Source organism: Myxocyprinus asiaticus, chromosome 2, assembly GCF_019703515.2.
Source record: "Myxocyprinus asiaticus isolate MX2 ecotype Aquarium Trade chromosome 2, UBuf_Myxa_2, whole genome shotgun sequence".
NCBI classification, from domain to species: domain Eukaryota; kingdom Metazoa; phylum Chordata; class Actinopteri; order Cypriniformes; family Catostomidae; genus Myxocyprinus; species Myxocyprinus asiaticus.
In genome coordinates this window covers 33,655,548-33,674,210 of record NC_059345.1, presented here as the reverse complement: position 1 = coordinate 33,674,210, position 18,663 = coordinate 33,655,548, and the positions used below count along the sequence as shown (strand labels likewise).

The following is an 18,663-nucleotide window of genomic DNA, read 5'->3' as shown; positions in this document are numbered from 1 at the left end:
ATCTAGACCTCTATTAAGATGTCTATATATAGGTAAAAGTTCTAGAGGTAGACCTGCAGGAGGACATGTGTGTGTGTGTGTGCACTGAAGCATGTATAATTTTGTCTAGGCTGGTATCAGTGCAAATTATTCAGACTGTTTAAGACAAAATTATTTTTGTATTGTGTGTGTATGTGTGTTTACTGTTCCACTGTGTGTGTGTGTGTGTGTGTGTGTGTGCACTGAAGTATGTATAATTTTTTCTAGGCTGGTATCAGTGCAAATTATTCAGACTGTTTAAGACAAAATTATTTTTGTATTGTGTGTGTATGTGTATTTACTGTTCCACTGTGTGTGTGTGTGTGTGTGTGTGTGTGCGCACTGAAGTATGTATAATTTTTTCTAGGCTGGTATTGGTGCAAATTATTCAGACTGTTTAAGACAAAATAATTTTTGTATTGTGTGAGTATGTGTGTTTACTGTTCCACTGTGTGTGTGTGTGTGTGTGTGTGTATGTGTGTATGCAAGTGTGCTCTTTTTGCTGCAGAGTAAAGCGACTCCAGAGAATACACTATTTATTGACTTTTTCTTGCCTGCAGTTTCTTCTGCTGCTATATATGTTTTGGATTCCTTTGTTTCCTCCACAAATGTATCTTCCTTCCATTAATGCACAACCTGCATTCTTAAAACACTATCAAGTTTTCCCTCAATGAACAAGAAAACCAGATCTGTACCTGAAAGTGATACTTCGTATCAAAGCCACTTGGTGCACAGCTTTTATCTTATACCAGTACTGGGATGAAACAGAATTCCATAATACAAGGCTAACCATATGCAGTTATAATTAATTTATCATTCATAGTACACTCTGCAAAATTGATCGCTCCATTACAGCATCCAAACACTAGATCTCCCCAACCTAACTCTGCTTTTGAACATTATTTATTTAACGAATCATTACATACAAAGCTACTAATACTCCAGCAGCTTTCAAGATGGAAATCAAGCCTCTTCTGTCCTCAGAATGGGACAATAAAGCCTCCAGAGGGCCACAGTTTGCCATCAATTACACTGCTGTTGGGCCCTCATCATGCCAAGCAGTTAGTCTTTGCTGGGCATTAGAGTGTTCATGACTAACTTCCTGCTCCCATTTGAGTAGGGGGAGTCAGTTCCGATGTCATTCTGTCTTAGTGAGAGTTAAATAACACTGAGCCTGGAGACCAGCTGGCTGTTTTGGCAGCTCTGGCTTCAGCTGCGAGTGAAATACAGCTGGGAGAGAGCCAGGTCGGGTTAGCATACTGTCCTTTCAGACATCAAGCAGTAAGAATGAATGCTGGTGACTTTGGAGATGAGTTTCAGTGTAAACTTAAAAAAATCTTATCCTTAAATCTGTCCCAAGTCTGCCAGTCCTGAACTTTGGGTTATCTGCTATAGAAATGTCAATATTTACCTAATGCCAAAAGAGATATAATGAGAGCAAAATAAAATGTACCTGATATTGCGGCCAAGCTTCAAATTATAACATTCTATTCTACCAAATGCTAGTTGTTAGATGCTAGGGAGACTACCAGGACAGATCTCAGGGGAGGGAGTAAAGACTCATTACTACTGTACTGGAGGGTGTGTAGAGGGGTGCCCTCTGTGTGCTATTGTCTGTCTTTCTTGGCTGTATTTTCCCTCACCAAGACAGTGCAGATGCAGCTGTGAGTAACAACAGAGACTCAAATTTTAACATTTTACACACATTCTTTTAAAGACCATGAGCTGCATTACATCTAGTTTATGGCATCTGTGACAAATGATTTTGCATTATTTTAAACTTTAAAAAACTGCAGATGCAAGTCTTGCTCATAGAAGGTGTGTTTGGGTGTGTAGTGGCTTGCTCTTAAAAGGTTAGTTCACCCAAAAATGAAATTTATTCTCATCATTTACTGACCATCATGCCATCCCAGATGAGTATGACTTTTTTCTTCTGCTGAACACAAAAGCAGATTATTAGAAGAATATCTCAGCTCTGTAGGTCCATTCGAAGCAAGTGAATGGTGATCAGACCTTTGAAGCTCTAAAAACCCCATAAAGGCATCATAAAAGTAATCCAGAGGTTAAATATGTCTTCTGAAGCAATGCAGTTGCTTTGAGTGAGAAATGGATAAATATTGAAGTCCTTTTTCTTTTCTTTTTTTTTCTTTTTTTTTACAATACATCTCAGAGATTTATAGTAAAAAAGGACCTACATTTTAATCTGTTTGTCACCAACACTTATCATATTGCTTCTAAAGCAGAGATTTAAAGGAGCTGTAAGCATTTGTTTTTCATGGAAAGGTATGGACATTTTTTTTACTACTCCCTGAAAGATATAAATGAAATAACTGTCCTGAGATATCTCACCGGTCTCTGTGATAGCTCTAGACTCTGTAAACAGTGGCTAGTCCAACGGCTCAGCTTGACATATGGATTATTTTTATGTGATTTTTGGAGCTTCAAAGTTTTGGTCACCATTCTCATGCATTGTATGGACGTACTGAGCAAAGATATTCTTCTAAAAATCTTTGCTTGTGTTCAACAGAAGAAAGAAAGAAAGAAAGAAAGTCATACACATCTGGGATGGCATGAGGGTAAGAAAATTGAGATAATTTTCATTTTTGGGTGAACCATCCCTTTAAGTGGTCGCAGACGCTTCTAGCTACGCAAGCTCAATTTTGTGTGTCGCTGCGTATTCAAACATGTCAGGCAGCAATTCATAACACAACGTAAGTCCACGATGCATTCTCAGCATTGCCTTAAGAGGTGCTATAGCGGACATTAGTGTAAATTGTCTTCAAGTTGCTCTATCTATGGTGTTTTCTCTTTCAAGTTAATGTCATTGCGGAGCTTTGGTTTGAAGAAATATTGCTGAGCAAATGAAAGTCAATATATTTATAGCAACTTACCTGAATAATAACACATCCGGTTTTATGGGACAAACTCGTGTAGTGAGCTCTGCGCTTGAAGAGTGGATGTTCAACCAAATGCGTTGGCAACGCTTTGACCAAGCACTCACATCTGCGTTCGTGTTCGTGTTCAAAATACATTTTGGTAGGTGAAATTTATAGAGGTATTGAATGAAACTACTGCTTTACACAGAACTGCAGAGAAGCATTTAAAAGTGATACCATTTATAAATATAAAATCTAAAAGACTTTCATTTTTTGGTCTTCAAAAAAACTAGCAGCATAAGCTACAGCCACACAAGCAATACAGCTGCTGAGGCATAAAATAAATGAACAAACTGTGCATCTCTATAAAGGACTGATATGCATGGGTCTCTGGGGCACGACACTTGGTCACATGATGTGATTTAGCCAAGTAGGACATATTCTTGGATCAACATAATTTGTTAGTTGTAGAGCAACATCCCCATCATCCAACTTTGGGCCAAACTGTATCTCTAACTCTAAGCATAACCCACCTTTAAAATGAGAGGGAGATGGTAGGTTAATAAGAATGGTGTTGAATCCATTAACTCCAGTTCTGAGCCTAAAGGCCTTACTTCATACGAAATCGAAGAACGAACAGGTGTGATATCATTAATAACAAAATCTGGCCAAAAAGGTGTGATTTGCGTTCATTTTGGTGGTTTGTAACAGCTTGCCTGGGAGAACTTTTAGGAAAAATTCTTAACGGCTGGCTGGTAACCACCTTCTTAATGCGATTGGTCCACGTCATCAGTAGGTGTGACCTGGAGCTCCACCTATCTTGAGGCCAGCAGCTAATTTTGTTTGCACTGTTTAGTCAGTCAAGTTCAGTCAACATGAATACACCGGCGTGCAGAGTAATTAGCAAGCTGGTGTAGATGTACCTACATCTGTACGATCATTCGCTTAGAGACATTTTCCAACGATTTCACTCATGTGCTATCTGCAGGGAAAAGAAATGAGAGAGAGATTAGGTTCTTCTTTGCAAGTGACAAAATGCTTAAATGAATATTCTCTCATCATTTACTCACCCTCTTGCCATCCCAGATGTCTATGACTTTCTTTCGTCTGCAGAATACAAACAAATATTGTTAGAAGTATATCACAGCTCTGTAGGTCCATACAGTGCAAGTGAATGGGGTTCAAAACTTTAAAGCTCCAAAAAAGCACATGAAGGCAGTATAAAAGTAATCCACAAAACAACAGTGGTTTAATCCATGTCTTCTGAAGCAATTAGTTTTGGAGTTTCACAGTTCTGGTCACCATTCTCTTGCATTGTATAGATCTACATAGGTGAGATTTCCTTCTAAAAATGTGGGTGAGCAAATGATGAAAGAATTTTCATTTTTGGGTGAACTATTCCTTTAAATTTAGGACTTGTGAACAACAGCACAACTAGCATTAATGCTCTGCCAAGACACTTTTCTTACATTTAATTTGACTATTTGGTTCCATTTAAAGATTTTAATTCTTAATTTCTGTGCAGAGAGTGTAAAGAGTATCACACGAGGATGTGAACTGTGGCAGATTGTCCTTACACTTAGAGACAGGATGTCCTTGAGAGGAATATCAGTCTTAGCCAATAAAGAGGCAGAAAATAATAAAGGAGGAAGTTATCTGATCCTGTGTTGAGAGAAACACAGTCAAGTGCAGCCTCACTCAGCTCTTGAAAGAGCCAGTTGTGCATGTAAAGATCCTCCCTATCCCCTTCTTCTTTCTTTAACCTACACTCTTCATCCTTATATCTTGCTTGTGAGTGTGTCCCTTTGATAAGTCATTGGGACATACTGTTCACACAACCAAAACCAACCTACAATGTCAAACATTTCTAACTCTTATTTAAACAATTTTTGCATTCTCTGTATTAGTAAAACAAAGACAAATATACAAGTATGGCTTTCTTGTTAGAAGTTATGATTATAATTTTGATCACATGTATTCTTCCTGGTGCAACTCATCATTTTAAGCAATCCACCTTGCTTATTTTTTTATTTTTTTTTTTAACAATTGACTGAGTAATACCAGTAATCTGCAGAATTATTTGTTTGTGCTAAATATTCAAAATACGCACTTTGACTAAAGACTTTGCTATTGATTTAGCAATCTATCTATCTAGACACCACATGTTATCCTACTCTTAAAATGTCCTCCCTTGTCCTGGTGTAACAGGGTTACTGCATTGACTGAAACAGCATCCCCTAGGGAGTGACATTGTTTTGCTTCCTCTAACCTCTCTGTGTTGTTAATGATCAGGGTGTGATGATAAGCAGAACCAACAGATGGTGAGATGGGGATTAAGGTGGGGATGCGGAGAGAGGAAGGATGAATGATGACACACATTAAGAGATGGAGAGGTTAGGCTGCATGAGGACGACTTGGGTGGGGTGATTATTATGGTCACCACTGAGACAGACTGCACTAGACAGTGACTCAGCGCTTTGCTTATGTGTCAATCAAATGACACAGGGTAAACAATGCACTTTGTGATATTAAGACATGTTTGACAACTTCAACAAGAAAATGGGAATGCTTCTAATAGAAATTAAACATGGAATGTTATTTTTAAAGTGTTTTTAGCATGCATGGAGAATACAGAGTGATTGCTGTATGCTTAATTGGAAGTGAGCTTTCTGAAGCAGCTTGAGATGTCCTTATGCCAACTCTGCAACACATGCAATATAAACATGAGCCCCAGTTAGAATGACTGCCATCTGGCAAGTGCTCAAGAAGAATTCTCAGTAGTGGCAGCTTGCCTGTAAGAGACAAACACTTGTGGACACACATGTAACATACACCCCAACAAAATTAACCAAGAGCACTGCTGTATTTTAAGATAGGTGCACCATATCTGTGCTCCTCTGGTGTTTTTTGAGAGCAGGTTAAATGGGGAATCCATTCTGTCTGAGTTTAGCATGCAACGTTTTTTTCTACTGAAAGAGCTGCTCTCTGCTGGCAGAATACTGTTCATTATTAAGAGAGCTCCAGCACAGATGTAAATTCACTTTGCAAAATTACTTCCATCCCAACCTGCATATTTCTTAGTTTAGCAATGCCAAGAATCCCGCAAAATTCCATAAAGACTAACAGCCTGTCATTTCTGATTCAGTACATATAAACTTCACCTGTCAGTGATAAGACTTTGAAGCTGCACAAGTAGTTTTAATAGCAGCTTGCTATTTTGTTATCGATAGCAAACCTAATAAAGGAATCAAATGTGTTTTTCAGATGAATTACACACAGTATGGCAGTACAAACTCATATATTTTCATACAAAACCTCATCTGAAATACAAGTATAGTTCATCACTACTGTCCATTCATTTCATTTAGGTAAAAATGTGTGACATTGATTTAACCAACCAGAACTGTAGCTTTTATGAAGCCATTATTCCATTCAGGGACACCATGGTATGTATTTCTCCAAGAGTGAGTTATTTCTCCATAAGAAAGTTTAACCAAGAATAGAACTCAGCCAAAATATGAAATTGCTCACTTGTTCACTATTCTTTAGAGTGATTGCCATACAGTGCACTATATAGGAAATATGGAGCGATCGATCGGATCAGACTGTGCTTGAGGGAACTGAATAAATGAATGCTAAATGCCAGCTGATTAAAGTTATCTCTGTGAGATGGTCAGTGATACACAGCAGCATTGATGATATATATTTTTTTAAATCTTGCACAGTATGTGCTGTAAAACAAAGTGGCTGATGTTTCGTGAACACTGCTGCGATCCATTCAGCTACCCACTGCCTTTCTCCAATTGAAAATACAGAACTGCCTGATACCGAGGAACCGTGTAAAACCGCCCTTCATTACTTAAAGTTTTTATAATAACTGGAAAGGAGAGGATTCACACTGAAAAAAGATAATAAGCCATTGCTTTCTTTAAACATGAAGAAAAGAGTATAAAGATTCTGGAAAATCTGGAAAATGCATTTCAGCAAAGTAAATGAACTGCGACCGATCAAACAAAAACATAAATATAATCTATTATTAAAAAAACTGATTGACTGCTCCACAGAGATCAGACATAGTTGGTAAACGTTAACTGCACTGAAGTTGATGCAATTAAAAAGTTTTATTACCATAACAGTGCACTTTCCCTTGGTGCTCGACCTTCCCTGTGATGTGATCTCCGAAGCAGCCACTGGACGCCATGTATAGCAGAACATACTGTATGACTCGATTGGAATTGGACTGACAGAATTTAGACACGTGAATACACATTTCTGACACAGGCATTCTTTTTTATATGCAATAATCATTTAATTTAATTATAGAAGGTACAGATATGTTTTTGGAAGTTCAAATAATCCATTCAAAATCCTCTTGGCTCAAAAATCTAAGGGGTTACGTGCCCCCTCAATCTGAATGGGCATGACGCAGTTGATTCCAGGAATGAATAACACATTAAAATGCAAACTCTGCTTGCTCATTGCTGTGAAACCATGGCTCACTTTTTGCATTGCAGTCCCAAAAAGTTGTGATACTGCTTATTACATTAACTACATTCCTATTTAAGAATTTTAAATTGTTGATGTAATCTTCTCTTTGGTGGAGTATACTCTTTATTATGTGTATGCTGTGATTTCTAATCCTATATAGGCACATAGGTATAAGTGCCTTTCTAGTATTCTCCATTATGGAGAAAGTCCTTTTAGAAATTGGATTAAGGCTTGAGATTTGGCGATGCTTTGCTGAGTGGACAGACTTTCTCTCCTGCAGTCTCTGGCTCCCTGTGTAAGTTAACAGTCTGCTCTTGTATGCTGCAGAGAAGAGGAGCATCACGGCTCAGACATGCCATCTGTCCTGCATAAGGAAGCCAGACATGCCACACCCAAAACCAAAACTCACACCTTTGTTGTGTCACAATATCACTTTACACATGCATTGAGTTAAAATGCATAGGAATAGACTGTCAAATCCAAACTAGTTAAAGCTGATGTATTTTTTCAGTTAAAATACTTTCTTCTATCCCAGTTTAATATGCAGAGAGACTGTATGTAAACAGTTTGTAAGCTGATTTCCCCAAAAGTGTAAACAGTCAGAATGTTTACATGCAAAGTTACAATCGAGCTACAGTCTTCATCTGACTGTCCAAGCATACATGACCCAATATGTAATGGAATATTTGAAGGAAGGATGTCAGCTAAGGAAGTGAAGTTCCTGCGAAATCTCTGTGTGTGGGCACATGACCGGATTAATCTTCTGTGCCCTGTGATAGCTCTTATTGGGGTGCTTAATTTGTGGTTGGGGCTTCGAATAAAGCTCGCTTCTAGCTTTTTACCATCTCTTTTTAAAAGGTTCAGCATCCCTTGTTTTTCATTCATCCATTTATTTATGTTGCGCATCACCTCTATCTTCAGAGCATACACACTATTATGAGCCCAGTTGTGTTTGGTTTTAACATGTATACATGCTGAAGCACCTCCTCAACAGGAAGTTGGACATTTTGGATTTTCTAAAAATCGCAGGTTCTGAACTTTTAAATATTCCTAGGGGATTCATGTGACTAGCACCAAATTTGGGGCTCTGTAGTGCCACCAACCTGTTAACTGTCACTCTCCTTTTTTGAAAAAACAAAAAAACAAAAAAACAAACAAACAGAAAAAGACCTTTCTTTATGGTCTTTTTAAATGGTTGCAACTCATGATGCTAGGGAGTACAGACCTAAGCCTGGTCTCTTTTTAAAGAAGACAATTGGCAGTTTATTGTGCAAGTGAAAGTTTTTAAAGTGAAATAAAATGTGCAATCCCAATGTGCTTTTTAAGTCCTTGTGGTTGTGTAGTGATTCGTCTCAGTCTGGGTGGTGGAGGACAAATCTCAGTTGCCTCTGTGTCTGAGACTGTCAACCCATGCATCTTATCACGTGGCTTGTTGAGCGTGTTGCCACAGAGACATAGCACGTGTGGAGGCTTCACGCCATCCACTGCGGCAACCACGCTCAACTCACCATGTGCCCCACCAAGAATGAACCACATTATAGCAATCACGAGGAGGTTACCCCATGTGACTCTACCCTCCCTAGCAACTGGGCCAATTTGGTTGCTTAGGAGACCCGGCTGGAGTCACTCAGCATGCCCTGGGATTTGAACTAGTGAACTCCAGGTGTGGTAGCCATTGTCTTTTACCATTGAGCTACCCAAGCCCCCAAATAAAAAAGTTTAAGTTTATTGTAATGAAAATGTACTGCACAAACGTTTTAAATTTATATAAATAAAATATTTAAAAAAATATCAACTGAAATGTAAAATTAGTAGAAAATCAAAGCCATATGTCTAACCCAGTTCTGTTCCAAATTTTAGGTCAATATATCAAAAAATGACCTTTTGGTGGCAATTTGTTCAGATGCAGTACCAGAAATATCCAATAGAGGTATGTCAAATAGATGCCAAGCTCCATTTGTGAATGATTCCCAAAAGAGCACATTTGCACAATTATCTGAGTAAACTCGGCAGGAATTGGCATAAAAACACAAAGGAACTAAAGCCACTTATCTGACCATGTCCTGATATGATTTGAGAAACAATAATACAAAAAGATAAGTTATAGGAAAGCTTTTTCTAAGGATAGGACTATAGGCATTTTTTTTCTTCATAAAAAGCCATAAAGGTGGGACAGTAAGATATAAAGTATGGGTGGGCAATAAACACCGGTAGACATGATAAACCGTTAGAAATTTCACTTGGAGTGACCGCCAAGGCAAATTCAATGAGATTAATCCTGCGCTCCAAACATGCCTCCCATCCAAACATATGCAGCTGTGTTTTGTATATGTTGCACAGATGCACAATCTGAAAGTGCGTGCGAGTATTGAAGTCGTCCCAGCCCCTTCATTTGTGCTCCAGTGACAGAATAAGTGCAGATCACACCCGCTACTCATTCTGGTTCCCTATCTGTCACTCACTTGACGTTGTGTCGATGTAGTGACACTAGGGGTCACTCTTGGGAGCCCCAAACACCTCTGATCTTTTTTTTAAAAGGCCAATGAGAATTGGCGAGTGGAATTCTTTCTGAAAGAGCGGCACACACGGTACGTCTTTTTAAAGATGCCTTTCTGTTTGTGTGTTATTTCTGGTTGCGGTCGTTATCTCTCCGCTTCCAATGGCCATGATCGCTGTCTTACGTGTCTGAGCACTGTCCATGCGGAGACATCATTTGTGGATGGATCATGTCCTCATTGTGAGAACATGACCATGGCAACGTTGCGGTCACGGCTTGCATTCATAAGAAAGCAAGCCACCCCAGCAGCTCCCCGCCTCGGTCCTTCTACCTACGGGTATGAGGCCGTGCCAGTTAGCACTGGGGCGATTTAGGGACCTCAATGGGACCACCTCCGCCGGGTATCCCCCCACGGACCTCCCATTCCCCAGCATGCTTGCTTGCCCCGGTCGCATGCTCGGACGAGATCGCCAGCTCGTCTAAGGGCGAGTTCGACCCCTTGTTCAGAGCCCAGGAAGAGGATGAGTTATCGAGCACAGCATCGGAGAGCAGACTAGTCCAGTCAGACACAGAGGCTTCGACTGGGCTTCCTCCTTCGGGAATAGTCGCCTAGTCCCAGGCTGACACGATAATGATGGACATGCTTTCCCAGGCAGCCACGAGTGTCGGGCTAGAGTGGAACCCTCCGCTATCCCCGGAACCCTCGCGGCTCGATGATTGGTTCCTGGGCTCGGTGAAGGGCGTGAACACCGCTACCTTGAATGTGGAGATCGCAACCCTTCTGCACAAGGGTGCGATAGAGCCTGTCCCTCCAGCTGAGATGAAGAAAGGGATCTACAGCCCTTACTTCATCATACCAAAGAAAGGCGGTGGGTTGCGACCAATCCTGGACCTGCGAGTACTGAACCGGTCTTTGCACAGACTTCCGTTCAAGATGCTGACGCAAAAGCGTATTCTAGCAAGCGTCCGGCATCAAGATTGGTTCACGGCGGTAAACCTGAAGGACGCGTACTTCCACGTCTCGGTCTTACCTCGACACAGACCCTTCCTGCGATTTGCCTTCGAAGGCCAGGTGTACCAGTACAAGGTCCTCCCCTTCGGCCTGTCCCTGTCCCCTCGCGTCTTCACGAAGGTCGCAGAGGCAGCCCTTGCCCCGCTAAGGGAAGTGGGCATCCGCATCCTCAACTATCTCGACGACTGGCTGATCCTAGCTCACTCTCGAGAGTTACTGTGCACACACAGGGACCATGTGCTTCGGCACCTCAGCCGACTGGGGCTTCGGGTCAACTGGGAAAAGCTCTCCCCGGTTCAGAGCATCTCTTTTCTTGGTTTGGAGTTGGACTTAGTCTCAATGACAGACTAATGTGATGAACTGTCTGAAGGCGTTCAGACAGAGAACAGAGGTTCCATTGAAACACTTTCAGAGGCTCCTGGGGCATATGGCATCCTCAGCGGTGGCCACACCGCTTGGGTTGATGCATATGAGACCGCTTCAGCACTGGCTCCGGACTCGAGTCCCGAGATAGGCATGGCGCCGCGGGACATATTGCGTGATCATCACGCCGGTCTGTCGCCGCCTCTTCAGCCCTTGGACTGACCTGGCATTTCTACAAGCAGGGGTTCCTCTAGAGCAGGTCTCCAGACACATTGTGGTTACAACAGATGCTTCCAAGACAGGCTGGGGCGCCGTATGCAAGGGGCACACAGCCGCCGGCTCCTGGACTGTCCCGCGGCTGCGTTGGCACATCAACTGCCTAGAGTTGTTGGCAGTACTGCTCGCCCTGCAGAGATTTCGGCCATTGATCCAGGGCAAGCATGTGTTGGTCCGGATGGACAACACAGCGACGGTAGCATACATCAACCACCAAGGCGGTCTACGCTCCCATTGCATGTCACAACTCGCCCGCTGTCTCCTCTTCTGGAGTCAGCAGTGCCTCAAGACGCTACGAGCCACTCACATCCCGGGCGACCTCAACACCACAGTGGACGCGCTGTCACATCAGGTTACCCTCAGGGGAGAGTGGAGTCTCCACCCTCAGGTGGTCCAGCTGATTTGGAGTCGATTCGGTCGAGCACAGGTAGACCTGTTTGCTTCCCGGGAATCCTCCCACTACCCGCTTTGGTACTCCCTGACCGAGGCACCTCTCCGTATAGACACATTGGCACACAGCTGGCCCCCTGGACTACGCAAGTATGCATTTCCCCCAGTGAGCCTTCTTGCATAGACCCTGTGCAAGGTCAGGGAGGACGGGGAGCAAGTCATCCTAGTAGCACCCTACTGGCCCACCCAGACATGGTTCTCAGATCTCACGCTCCTCGCGACAGCCCCCCCCCGGTGAATTCCCCTGAGGAAGGACCTTCTTTCTCAGGGATGGGGCACCATCTGGCACCTGCAACCTCTGGAATCTCCATGTCTGGCCCTTGGACGGGACACGGAGGACTTAAGTGGCATACCGCCCACGGTGGTAGACACAATCACTCAGGCTAGGGCTCCCTCTACGAGGTGCCTGTATGCCTTGAAGTGGCATCTGTTTGCTAAGTGGTGTTGTTCCCGACGCGAAGACCCCCAGAGATCGTTGCTTTCCTTCCTGCTGGAGAGGTTGGAGAGGCAGCTGTCCCCCTCCACCTTGAAGGTGTATGTAGCCGTTATTTTGGCTCATCACAGTGCGGTAGATGGTAAGTACTTGGGGAAGCACGACTTGATCATCAGGTTCCTGAGAGGCGCTAGGAGGTTGAACCCCTCTAGACCACGCCTCGTCCCCCTGTGGGACCTCTCTGTAGTCCTTCAGTGTCTACGGGGAGCTCCCTTTGAGCCCTTGGAGTCAGCTGAGCTTAAGGCACTCTCTTTGAAGACTGCCCTCCTGACTGTGCTCACTTCCATCAAGAGGGTAGGGGACCTGCAGGTGTTCTCTGTCAGCAAACCGTGCCTGGAGTTTGGTCCGGGTTACTCTCACGTGATCCTGAGACCCTGACCGGGCTATGTGCCCAAGGTTCTCATGACCCCTTTTAGGGATCAGGTGGTGAACCTGCAAGCGCTGCCCCAGGAGGAGGCAGACCCAGCCTTGGCGTTGCTATGTCCGGTGCGAGCTTTACGCATCTATTTGGATCGCACGCAGAGCTTTAGAACCTCCGAGCAGCTCTTTGTCTGCTTTGGTGGACAGCGGAAAGGAAGCGCTGTCTCCAAACCGAGGATTGCCCACTGGGTCATTGACGCCATCACGATGGCATATCAGGCTCAGGACATGCCACCCCCTGGCCAGTGGCACCTCTTTGGAAGACATCTGCAGAGCAGCGGGCTGGGCAGCACCCAACACCTTTGCGAGGTTCTACAATCTCCGGGTTGAGCCTGTCTCGTCCCAAGTAGTGGCAGGCACAAGTAGGTAAGTTCTGGGACAACTGGCCCGGTGTACCACTTCCCTTGAGGGGAAGACGTGCGCTCTTGACTCCCAGTAGTGTTCACAGACTGTGATCCCTGGATGAATTTCCTCCTTAGCCCTGTGGCAGTTGAGTTTGCGGAGAAACTCGCTGCCAGCTCAGTAAGTGTGCTAATGAGGCCCTGTACTGAGGTAGGTGCTCCGCACGTGCTGGTTCCCCCGAAGGCAACCCCATGTGATATTTTCCGCAAAATCGTTTCCCTGTCGGTAAACTGCGTCTTCCTTGGGCAGAGGCCCCTCTGCCCCCGGTCGCCATGCTTTTTAGAAACTCCTCCCCCTTTGGGTAGGACCTACCATGGGACCTTTCCACATGACATACTTCCGACAAGGCTCAGTAAAGACCATGTGATGTATTTCCACTCAAAATATCCCCTCCCCCGCTTTTTTGGGCGGGGTGTGGTCTCCGCGGTGTCTTCCCCTTGGGAGTGACACCCTCCTGACGTTGACACTTAGAGCTCCCAGTCAGTTAACAAATTCCACTCTTTTTGGGGAGAAAAGAGAAGGAAAAGAGGCCTCGGCTGGGCTAGCCTGTCCACCTATTTGTTGGGCGGTTGACTTGTTCCTGAAGGACTGTTCGACGCTCATAAAGAACGTTGGGGAGGTAACGTGATGGCCTGGTGTGCTGGCTACGAGGCACACAGCAGTCTGCCCGTCACACACCGCCACTTCACGTAACAGTTCAGTTAGTTGTGGCGTTTTGTATAGGGACCCCTAGTGTCACTACATCGACACAACGTCGAGTGAGTGACAGATAGGGAACATCATGGTTAATTTCGTAACCTCTGTTCCCTGATGGAGGGAACGAGACGTTGTGTCCCTCTTGCCACAACGCTGAACTATCTGCTGAAATGGCCGGGACCTTATCTCGGCTCCTCAGCACAAAACCTGAATGAGTGGTTGCATACCAGCTCCTTTTATACCCGTATGTCCGGGGGAGTGGCATGCAAATTCCATTCGCCAATTCTCATTGGCCTTTTAAAAAAAAGATCAGAGGTGATTGGGCCCCTAGTGTCACTACATCGACACATTGTCTTGTTCCCTCCATCAGGGAATGGAGGTTATGAAAGTAACCATGACGTTTCTCACAATGTCATGTGAGTTTCTGAAATACATATCAAAACCCTTTCTAAAATTCAGTTCGAATGATGTTTGATATCAGGAAACAAACCATCCATACTGTATTTTCCTTCAGATATTTTATATTTTCTTTATATAGATGACTAAAAACACAAAGAGCCTAATTAAGTGTTTATTTACGGATAATTTTTTATTTATAAGTTATTTTGTTTGTTGTATTGCTTTGAGAAGATGTTAAGGTTCTTGAGGAAAATTTATAATAATAATATGAATAATAATTATAAGTATAATAATAAATATAAAAAGAAGATTAGTGCACATCATCAGTCTGAAATGTAGCATTTTTTTTTTACTTTATGTTTGTGAACTTGCAAATAAAGAGAAAATTATATAAGATGAAGTAGTTTTCTTTTATAAAGTATATAATTCACTGACTGGAATACTTAAAATTACACATTGTGACATAATATCTAATTACAGCTTAATATCTAATACAATTTTATTGATTTTTAAAATTACTCATATTGTGATAAAAGATTTTGGTCATTTTGCCCACCCCTAATATAAAGTTTGGGATCTAAACAAAACTAATGTTAGAAACACCTCTCAAACCACATGTGAAGTGACAACATTTTATTGCACATTATATAAATTATACAAGAGTTGGTTTATGTCACTAGATGATGCAATAACGTAATAAAACACTTAGATGAGTGCCGGTGTGTAACAGCCTTTAGCCTGTTAGCTGCTCTGTGCACCCAGGCAGATCATCCGCTCCCACACGTACATCGAGTATTCCTCATCAAAACTGTGTGGAACTTCTACCAAATACATTCGTTTATCCAAAGCATCATATGTTTGCATAGATACATGGAAAAAACATTTTATTTCAGGTCCGATCGGACAGCACACACAGCAGCAGTGGGAGATGTTATGCCTCCAGGCAGCTTGGATGTCAGAGCCCCTCCTTTGGATCATTCCAAATGATCATATGGTTGATGCCGCTTTCTAAACTGAGAAAGGCCAGCCCATGTAACCATGGAAACCTCACACTATTGCCTACATGACCTGCCAGTCAAACTATTACTAAAAATCTATTGCCAGATTGATCCAGGCAAATAGCCAATGCACATCTTGTAATACCACGGTGTGTCTAATCTGTGTTGAATGAGAGCTCTGTCTTGGAGGGTGGGCATGGGGTCACCAATAATCCTCTCAGTAGCCCTGACTGTCTGTTGTAGTTTCTTTCTGTCTGATATGTTGGCTGAACCAAACCAGACAGTTATAGATGTACACAGGACAGACTCAATGACGGCCGAGTAGAACTGTGTCAGCATCTCCTGTGGCAGGTTGAACTTCCTCAGCTGGCAAAGGAAGTACAACCTCTGCTGAGCCTTCTTCACAATGGAGTCTATGTGGGTGTCCCACTTCAGGGCCTGAGAGATGGTAGAACCCAGCAACCTGAAAGACTCCACTACTGCCACAGTGCTGTTCAGGATGGTGAGGACGGTCAATGTTGAGGTGTTCCTCCTGATGTCCACAATCATCTCCACTGTTTTGAGCGTGTTCAGCACAAGGATGTTGTGACCGCACCAGACAGCCAGCTGTTCAACCTCCCATCTGTATGCAGACACGTCACCATCGCAGATGAGGCCGATGACCGTGGTGTCGTCTGCAAACTTCAGGAGCTTGACAGAGGGGTCCATTGCGGTGCAGTCATTAGTGTACAGGGAGAAGAGCAGCGGAGAGAGAATACATCCCTGTGGAGCACCAGTTGCTAACAGTGAGGGTCCTGGATGTGAGTGTCCCCAGTCTCACTAACTGCTGCCTATCTGTCAGAAAGCTGATGTTCCATCAACAGATTGGGGTGGGCACAGAGTGCTGGGTCAGATTGGTTGAGAGAAGAACAGACATGATGGTATTGAAGGCTGAATTGAAGTCCACAAATAGGATCCTTGCATAAGTCCCAGGTCTGTTGAGGTGTTGCAGGATATAATGCTGTCCCATGTTGACAGCATCATCCACAGACCTGTTTGCTCAGTAAGCAATCTGAACCTTGAGTTGGATGCGCCACAACAACAGAAGACCACTGCAGCCTCAGCTTTCTGTTCTTGGCTGACAGAAGTGGAACCCGACATGGTCTTTTGTTGTTGTAGCCCATTCACCTCAAGGTTTGACATGTTGTGCATTCTGAGATTATATTCTGCTCGCTACAATTATACAGAGGGGTTATCTGAGTAACCGTATCCTTTCCGTCAGCTTGAACCAGTCTGGCCATTCTCCATTGATCTCTCTCATCAACAAGGCATTTCCCTCAATAGAACTGCCGCTCACTGGATGTTTTTTGTTTTTGGCACCATTCTGAGTAAACTTTATAGACTGTTGTATGTGAAAATCCCAGGAGATCAGCAGCTACAGAAATACTCAAACCAGCCTGTCGAAATCACTGAGATTACATTTTCCCCCCAATCTAATGATTGATGTGAACATTAACTGAAGGTCCTGACCCATATCTGCATGATTTAGTGTATTGCACTGCTGCCACACAATTGGTTGATTAGATAATCGCATGAGTAAGTAGGTGTACAGGTGTACCTAATAAAGTGGTCGGTGAGTATATATTACACCTGTCGACTGAGGTACTTCAACTTGGGAAATAACATTACTTGCTTTTTAACATCATATTTTCGGGAAAATTGGCACCATTTTATTATTATTTTTCCAGACAAAAGATGTTTGTTTCCGTTGATTTAAAGAACTGTGGGTTGTGAGTGCCAACAAAGAATACATCTCTTGCATCCTCCATATTCTTGTGAAAGAAATTTGCATTCGAAAGCTGCGATAGGAGCCCTACTTGCTTTTCTGAAATGAGATAACCTCGATGATGTATGTGGCTGACAAATGCAACATCTGGAACATGCAGCCTAGGAAATGAGACACAGCCATTGACTCAGCCAGTGGTGTAAGTGTGAGGTGGGACTATCTTTATGTTCAAACAATATGAGTCTTTGGGAAAGCTTATTGAAAACAATAATATTTTTGCAATTTTGTTTAGTGGCACTAGTGGCACATAAATTATACACTTCTGCTTTAACAGTAGTTCTGTTTGCAAAAAGGTTCACAAATAAACATTCAGTGAATGTTGTAAATGTTAAAAAATGTTTATTGTGCTCAGATTTCTACATTACTTTTTTTCTACCTTCACTTTTTTCTTTTAGTTCCTTAGGCTTTACAAACCCACTTCCTTTCAGTGTATATGATTTTAGCACTAAAGCTAAGCACTGCCATTTCAGATAAAAACAACAGCCAGACATCATTGCCTGACATCCCGTAATAGCGTTATCCAGCTACTGATGAGCACCGTGACCTTCCACAGTGACATGACAATGTTGTATTAGCCTGTTGTCTTCCTGCTTTGCTAATTTCTTCTGACTGTTGCTCAGTGCTGGCAGTGTTCTGTTTCAGCATAATTGCTAGCACAGCAATCTGTGCAAAAATTGGCTTCTGCAAGGTGTACTGTGAAATGGGCTCAAACTAGAGTCAAAAATAAAACAGCTGGATGAGAGGCTGAGCAAAAGCAGTGATGAGTGTGAAATGCTATATATTAATTTACAAACTAATGACAAACTGTGAATCATGTTTAAAAGTAATTTCATATTCTGCCTTTGTTTTTTTGCATTTCAGTGATTATTCTTCAAATATATGTGAATTCAAACATGTCTTAATATAGTAAGCATTTGAATTGGTACTATTTGTAGATCTATTGCATACCAATTGCATCACCTACTATTTTTAGCCACTGAAGCTGAGCGAGGTCCGTGTCCGTGTTCCAGCTCAATTGGAGGCATAGGCGAGCAAACACAGAGACCTGTTGCTCACGCATTTGGAGTAGTTGAGCCTCAGGTGTCACACTTGGCGACACGGTCACCTTTGCCTCCAAGTAACGCATCACTGTTTAGCCACAGTCGTTTTTAGGAGAAGGGCTGAGATTTATTGGAAAGGTGTGACACCTGGCAAGATGTTCAGATGGAAAGTTGTCACCACGGACGCATCCAACACAGGCTGGGAAGCCCTGTGTGACAGACGTCCGGCATTTGATACTTGGACAGGTGCACAAACTGCATGCACATATATCGCCTTTTGCTACAGAAGCCTTTTGATCAGACATTCAAGGGTTTCACATTCTGATTCATACGGACAGCACTGCAGTAGTGGCATATACTGTATAAATCGGCAAGTTGCAGTCATGGCCAGTGTTGAACCTGGCAAGCTA

General features: G+C 43.0%; 1 protein-coding gene across 3 annotated transcripts in view; it reads right to left on the bottom strand.

Moving 5' to 3' along the window:
* Positions 1 to 18,663, bottom strand: part of LOC127416409 (coronin-2B-like) — a 76,404-nt gene that overhangs the window by 26,595 nt on the left and 31,146 nt on the right. The window contains exons 2-3 of one of the 3 annotated variants that reach the window (XM_051655784.1): positions 3,965 to 4,001; positions 3,822 to 3,876 (exon numbers count right to left, since the gene is read on the bottom strand). The exons of 1 other annotated variant lie outside the window; for it this stretch is intronic. The gene's annotated coding sequence lies outside the window, so the exon portion shown is untranslated. The remainder of the gene's footprint in view (positions 1 to 3,821; positions 3,877 to 3,964; positions 4,002 to 18,663) is intronic. One more of the 3 variants, XM_051655793.1, reaches the window with a different exon arrangement.